An 8,081-nucleotide genomic window follows, 5' to 3' on the forward strand; every position below is an offset into this window, starting at 1 on the left:
TGCCATGCTCCCCACTTAACATGCACCCTTTCCACAATGTCCACACTTGGGCCTTCTGTGGATTTCATAGATCAAATTAAGCAATATTAACTGCTGAAGCTGCTGTGTCACTACACTGCCCCTGCTTACTCTGCATATATTTAGAAAAAAAGAATCCAACTAAAGAACTCTCTTACCCAAAAGCAGATGTAGCCCAGCAATAATAGTAAATGACTTGATAATGTGCATCACAAACCATGGTGCAGGTGAGTCACAGTCAGGAAGCCACAGGAAGACAAGGTGGTATTTCACCAATGCCCTCATAACAACAGCAGCCCGCAGCAGTACTGGCTGTGTGGTGATAGGGGGTCTGGAGTCACACAGGTCCTTGGGCTGGGCCACATAACTTGCAGCAGGGTGCCTGGGATGGCAGAGGAGCAGAAGCTTGCAGCAGGACCAGCACAGGCTCTGCATCCTCTTGAGAGATGGCTGCAAGAGCTGGAGATGCCCATTTGCCGCCAAGATCCCAGATGGCTTTTGACACGGGCTCAGAATCACTTTCCTCTCACAGAAAATGGAAACTGATAATCATTTCTCCAAATTCTCACAGGCTTTCTACAGTAATTTGACATCAAATATTTAATATCTAATATAAAGCAAAGGGGGAAAAGCCTTTTGAGTCTGGCTCCCAAGCCTCACAAGTCTGGTAACTTCTGAGAGAAAGGTGCTGTGACAAAGAGACCTCTTGATCTGAGCTCTGATGCACCAGTGGAGTCACAAGGTCCAACTTCATTTATAGAAATACTTGTGCTCTGTTCTTCATAACCTGCCAAAGCAAAGCTGCTGGGCACCATCTCTAAATATCAAACTTCATTTACATGACCCAAATAAGCCATCCCACACCTTAATAGCAATCCTTTTTGACCTAGATTCTGACAAAAGCAGAAGTGACATCAAATTAAATCCTTAAGAAATTAAATCTTCATGCATTCTTCAGTATAAAGTGTTTGGGTAAAATGAAGAACAGAGGCATTAAACAACATTTCCTGCTTTGATAATACAGAAAATTCCACAGGAAACATCTTTCTAGTGAGACGATAACAAATAAACTGTTTGACTTAATATTGTCTGCTGTACAACAGTTGCACAATTGTACTCATATCCTGTTAAAGTTTTGTTCTAATACCTGATTCAGTATGGCTATTAAAAATATTCACATTCACATTGCAAATGTAGGCCTCATTTACAAAGCAATTACATCAATTTTCTCAGGTTATTCCATAAGTACATCAACACAATCTGAGGCCAGTTGACACGAGTGACAACAACAGCAAACGAACGAGCTGCTTTGTGTTACTGCTGAGGAGACAACTCCCAAGGACTGAATTACTCAATAGCACCTTCCTCTCAAACGATGCTACTGGGGTGACCCCAAGCATCACTGAAGGAATGTCAAGTCACAGCACCCAGAATCCACTTTGACCTTCAGCTCAGACCAGAAGATATCACCTCTTTATCACGTTAGAAGCTCTAGAGTTGGACCTACACCACCAGTCAAGCATGTGATTGTGTGCATGGGTTAACAGCCTCCAGGCCATGCAATTTATCATGGTCCTGAAGCAAAAGACCTCAAGACATCTCCAGTGCTTTTTTTTTATAGGCACTCACTGTTACTACTCTTTTTTAATTACAGCTGTGGGGTTTTCCTACAAAGACATGGGAAGACAGAGGTAAGTATTGAGTATGAGTTTGTAATTGCAGCTGAGTCACCATCCCTAGTTCATGAAAAGAAACAGGCTGAAAGGTTCTCTGATAGCACCTAAGGGATGAACTGCCCTTTGGAAGGGCCCAGCTCTCTCCAGTGACTATGATTATTATCCTACACCACTCTGACAGATATTTACAATTAGAAGCATTATTCTTTTGTCCAGTTTTTTTTGGAAAGCACTTGTACACAGTGCAGCAAAGGAAGGCAGCTAGTATGTCTACAGAGTGTCTAAAAATGCCCATTAACAATGCTCTAACTCTTCACACACTTTATCTGGACTCTTACATATGCATGACTGGTTGTACGCCCTGGTGGCCAAGAAAGCCAAAGGCTTCCGGGCCTGTATCAGAAACAGTGGGGCCAGCAGGACCAGGGCAGTGATTGGCTCCTTGTACTTGGTTCTGGTGAGACCAAACCTTGAGTTTTGGGCCCCTCACTAAAAAAAGGACATTGAGGTGCTGGAGTAGGTCTAGAGAAAGACAACAGAGGTAGTGAAGGGTCTGGAGCACAAGTCAGATGAAGAGCAGCTGAGGGAGCTGGGATTGTTTAGCCTGGAGAACAGGAGGCTCAGGGGTGACCTTTTTGCTCTCTACAACTGCCTAAGAGGAGGTTGTAGCAAGGTGGGGGTCGGACTCTTCTCCCAAGTAACACACAACAGAGCAAGAGGAAATGGCTGCAAGTTGTTCCAGGGCAGGTTTAGATTGGATTCTAGGAAAAATTTTCACTGAAAGGGTTGTCAAGCACCAGAACAGGCTGCCAGGGAAGGGGTTGAGCCACCATCCCTGGCGGTATTTAAGACACATAGCCATGGTGCTTAGGGACATGGTTTAGTGCTGGATTTGGATGCATTATGCTAACAGTTGGACCACATGATCTGTGGTTGGTCATGGTCTCAAACAGAGGGAATTAGGACTTGGAACATTTAGACCTTCTGCTTTAGGTCAAAATGAAGAAAATACATCACTCAGGAAGATTCAAGTCTTACAGTACTAATTTCAGTTATTGGCATATTTCTTCCATTCAAAAGCCATGCAAAAAGCCTGGAGTACCTGGTCTGTTAGTCTGGGTTATTGTACTTACAAGAAGTAGCTTGTCAAAGTAATCCTTACAGTGCATCATATTCGTTTCCTCAGACAAAAAACAGCTGCCAGTGAGAAGGACCACTCCTTCTGCCCACACCTGCAGAACTTTGCTCTGCACCTACCAAAGGGAGAAGGAAACATTGGGTTGTACTTATCTTCTTTGTGCAAGGAAGTGGAGAGATGTCAGTCCTCCAGATGCAAGGAGCCATGAACTCCATGAACTGATCTATCTCCATTACTATCCCTCTACTGCACCCTAGAATATCTCCTTAAAGTAAAAAAGAGGCTTTGACCAATTTAAATTCTACCACAGTGGAATAAGTCCCATAAAAGTGGGACTTAAGAAAAAATTCAGACTTTCAGATAAACTCCAGTAGTTCTACAATTCCACCTTGCAAAAAAACAAAAGCCGTGAAGAATTTCCAAAATACCACAGAGTTTTTCCCATGATTCCACTAAGCAATAATTAGTGTTTAGTATGTTCATAAGTTTCTCTGGGATCATAACAGAAAATGACATTTTACCTTTTCTATGTAAAGAATCTTTCCAATTACAGAAGTGTGTTTTCTTCATTTGCTAAAGGATTACCATGCTTCAGCCCCAGATCAACCGGAGTTTCCTTAATGAACTCACACTGTAACATCTCATTAATTTTACTTTTCTCTTAAATAATTCTTGGGAGAGGCAAACCTCTATCTCTTTGATCACCAAATACCCCAGCTTTACAGAACTGAAGGAGACTACAGAGGAGGAGCATCTGGACCAGATGCTGTGGACAAGCAGGCGCATCAGACCTCCAAACAGAAAGTGGCGCCTCCAGGGTGGTGTCGAGCATGAAGCTCAGGTGCAGGTACCCAGGTGCAGAACTCTCCATGACAGAGTGCCACTGCCCCCTGAGGGCTGACTGTAGGAAGAGAAAGAGCACTCAGAAACACAAGGATTTCTGTGGGCCTCAGAGATCCTACGGAATTACTTAAATAATTAATGAAGCGATTTCATTGGGTTGAAAAAAAATTTGATAATCAGTGGATTTACCAGTATTTCAGAACGGTGCAAAGACCGTAGTGATCTCCTTGGGTGTGTGTCACTATGAGTGAGAGGGGCACTAATAAAAACCTCAATTGTCTATCCAGCTATCTTTTTATACAGACCTCTAAGGATATTTCTTTGATAAATAAGTCAAATTCTCTTGTTATTAGCCACAGGTTAAAAAAATACTAGAGTATGATACACATACATAGGGAATAAGATCTCCTAAGTCTTGATGCCTTAAAAAAAAGGCCATGAAAAAAGAAGAGAAAAAAACATTACCATTTCTTGGAAATTTATTCTTCCAAATAATCCTACCTGTTTTCCTAAAGAAAACAGAGTTAACAAAATATGCCTTCTTGGAATACTGACACAATTATGTCTCTATAATAGTTACATTTCAATTAGCAGCCAGTACCTGATTCTCTGACAGTTAAGAGACATAGGGGATTTTGCCTTCAATGCCTGACCAAATAATAAATACCCTATGAGACTCAGATAGAAAACAGCAAAAGGAAAGAAAACTTGAAATAGCTGCAAATTGAATGCAGCTGACTTCCATTTCCTGATGCATACTGTGAACTCTACAACAATCTCCACATGTAACCCCAAGTACCATAAAATCATAGAATGGCTTGGGTTCAACCAGAATACATGTTTTTCTGACTTTTTTCACCCTCATTTCTTCCTGACATATTGCTTTAATACTGTTGACACATTATAAATCAACCTCTGGTGTAATATAATCCTTAAAGCATCATATGCATCATTATGCAGATTCCAGGAATGGTTCCACAGAAAAGCCCAAGGTGAAATTTGCAGATAAAACTTGCTTAAACTTGCCATGTTTCACAATGGACTAGTGAAGGCAGCTGTCCAGATGCCATTTTCCAGCACACCCCATTACAAAGAGGGGCTAGCTTTCGCAAGCAAAGCGTTCACAAAGCACTTGAAAAATACAGTCCCATGTACTCTGATCTCTTCCAAGCTTCTCAGTTCCAGCTCTGCTTTTCAACTGCCACAATTGTCTAACAGGAAAAAAACAAACACACACACAAAAAACAAAAGAGCAAAAACAAGAACAAAAACCACAAACACATCCTTAAAAAAACAAAACAAAACAGCAAAAAAAAAAACCCCAGTGAGCTGGGAAATAATCTTAACAGCATGGAACCTCCATTGCTCTACCACATTGGTGACTAGCACTGTGGTGGAATGCTAAAGGAAAAATATCCCCACACCCTACATTTAAGTCATGGATGTGCCTGCAATGAGTCTACTAATTCTGACTAGGGCACAACACTGCTACAGCTGTACAGTGGTTACACTACAGTTTAGATTTGGAGGTGTACAGCTGCTTTTCAATAAGAACCTTTAGCACTGGAGATGGAAAAGACCATATTGCAAAGGTACAGAGCCTGGTTAACTTCACAGCAGTACTGCAAAAACCCACTTTAATTTCTACTTGTTACAAAGCAGAAGGAAATGCTTGTGACGGTCAAATTGGGCAGGGACCAGCAACCATAATTAGCCTTTTATAAAGATATTTTTCCCCCATTGGGGTTATGTAATGATTTGGTTTTTTGTTTTATAGCTGAAGGTCTCATGTAAAATTTAATTACCTATGATATTGTGAGATTTTCTTTTTTAAGAGAAAATAATTTGAATTTTTGACCATAATTTTCTGAGCAGCATTTTTTAACCACACCTAGCTAATCAACCTTTGCAGTTCTTTGTGTTTACCCCTAAGGTAAACTCAGCCTGATATTTCCATCAACACCCTTGGTTGAAAGCACATAAGGCATGAATCATAGTTGCTGTGGAATTCTCAACACAATTTCTGGTTTGTGTGACATTATACAACTCTTAGCTGACTTAACTGTGATGATCAGCAAGGCAATAACCAGTTCAGAAAACAAACAAAAAACAACAACCACAATCACAAAATCCACCACCTGGATGCACTGTTGAGCTTATCCGCAAGCATGGATAAAAAAGTGCAATAGTCAAAAACATCGGCATGATTACAAACCCGCAAAACTACAAAAAGAAAGATGGGGTTACATATAATTAATAATTCATGTCTTATCTATATAATGTATATTATTTACATAGTAATAATAATAATTTACAAATCTTTTAATTTTTAACAGAACATGTTCCCATATGTTTCCCATATTAATAAACCCAATTCTAACCGATGTATTTTGCCCTGAAATTGAAAAGTCTTTCTGTTGGATACATTTGCAGGAAATAAGTTAGTACCAAATACCATTTCATAGCAAGCCTGCTAAATGCAGCAGTTTACTCTAGCTCAAGGTCTTGTCTTATGATATTTTAAGGTTATAAATGCAGCAAGTGATGCCTTGTTGAGGACGAGATGGAGAGTCATTGCAGTGTCACGTAAGAAGGCACTACTACCTTTAGAGGATTTGAAACATGTGACAAGTATGAAAAAGCATCCAAGTATGTGTGCCAGTGCACAGACTGTACTCCAGCTCCTGCAGTAGATTTTATTCTAAGGGGAAAACAATACAGGCTTCCTTTGCTTGTACGGAGCCTAAGGAGGTATCAGCAGGTTTGTTGAGCCCTGATCACAGAGATGTGAAACAAAAGAACACTTCTTAATTACATTGACATACCTTTGCATAAATCATTTATTCTATCAGTTCATCAGCTTCTACTTTAGATGTCCACCAGTAAGTTAGCTTACCCATTGCCAAGTTTTCCATAGATTTCACAAAACTCTGAAACATTCTTTTCAAGTTCAGCCTCAGTTTATTCCCTAACATACTTGTTCTCACATCACCACTGGCCTTCTAGCTTTATCTCCCTTCTCTAGGTTGCTTTCATGTAGAACAGCCAGGTCCAGTCTCAACTGTTGCCATGACAAGTAAATTAACCTACGGTCATCCAGTGTCCTCTCAAATGGCAGGTTTTCCCTTTCCCATACATCCTCCTTCACCCATACATCTGCTATGAGTTAATTTTCCTCAAACATGGGTGACCAGTCAACATAAAACTGTTATATACAAAACCATCTCAGAACTTTGTTTGACAGTATTAGTATTTCCCTTTTTCCACTGGAAATGTTTCAACTTCCATCACCTCTAGATCTCCTTACCTTTTTCAAATCCAAGTCATATCAATACCATTAAACATTGCTTTAAACATTTCTGATTAAACTTTGCTTCCTGTATTTGTTCTTCTTTGTCGATTAAAGTGCCTCAACCAGCAACTGAACACAAACGTGTGATTAAAAGTCTAGCCTGGTGTAATATTTGCCACATTGAAAGCAATACTTCAGTCCCAGTTTAAGATTTCTAGGTGTGGCTCCAGATAAGCCATACCTAGAAATAAACTCTGAAGATTTTGCACAGAACTGTAAAGAAGTAAAGTTTTACGTAACCGCATTGCTTGGCTATGAACAGATTTATTGGAGAAATGGAAAAATTTCTTCAACCATCCTATTCCAAAGTACAGCACCCTTAAGCAAACACTGCAACCTTTTGTTCTGTGCTCCTGCATTTTCCCAGGGAATGCTTTTTTTAGGACACTGAGACCTTTACAAAGACTTCTGTTCCACAGAGCTGGCTTAAACACACTGAACAGCAGGGCACCAGGGGTTTGCCCTCTCTGCTACCCCATCACAAGATTCTGCTCCCTCCTTTGCCCTGGATTTCCTGTTTATCTGCTGCTGTCCTGAGCAACCTAACAAAGAAGGACACCTTTTACCTTCACAGCACTATGGTGCTTGAATTTTAAGTTTCATTCCTCTTGGAATCACTGCAGATATAACAGTCTTACTGTGTTAGGGAAGTGACTAGAGATGCTGTCAGAAGATTTGCTGCCACACAGCAGTTTGCCTTTGACACTGCAAGGGCAGACAAAAAAGCTGATCTTTTCATATGAAGTCCCTGTTTTTTTATGAGAGTATGATATCCTGTTAGCCATTTTATGTTGTTCCTTCACTACTTCAGGATTCAAAAATCCAAAACAGAAATTATTATAAAAATCTTCCCAAGTATTTTCTTTAAAAAATTTAAGAATTGTTTCCTTATACAACAGCATCAACAGCAAGTGAACTTTTACAAGATCTTAGTTGCTAAGCACTTAGCTGAAAAGAAGCTTCAGCTAGAGAAGCTTATCACTCACTTAGAACATGGTCATCATCTGTGGAGGAAAAGAAATCCATATGATTGTGAATGCAAAATGAGCTTTAT

This window comes from Corvus kubaryi, unplaced genomic scaffold (genome assembly GCF_017639235.1).
Source record: "Corvus kubaryi isolate FWS band 111438036 unplaced genomic scaffold, C.kubaryi_AGA036_p1.0 66, whole genome shotgun sequence".
Classification (NCBI taxonomy): domain Eukaryota; kingdom Metazoa; phylum Chordata; class Aves; order Passeriformes; family Corvidae; genus Corvus; species Corvus kubaryi.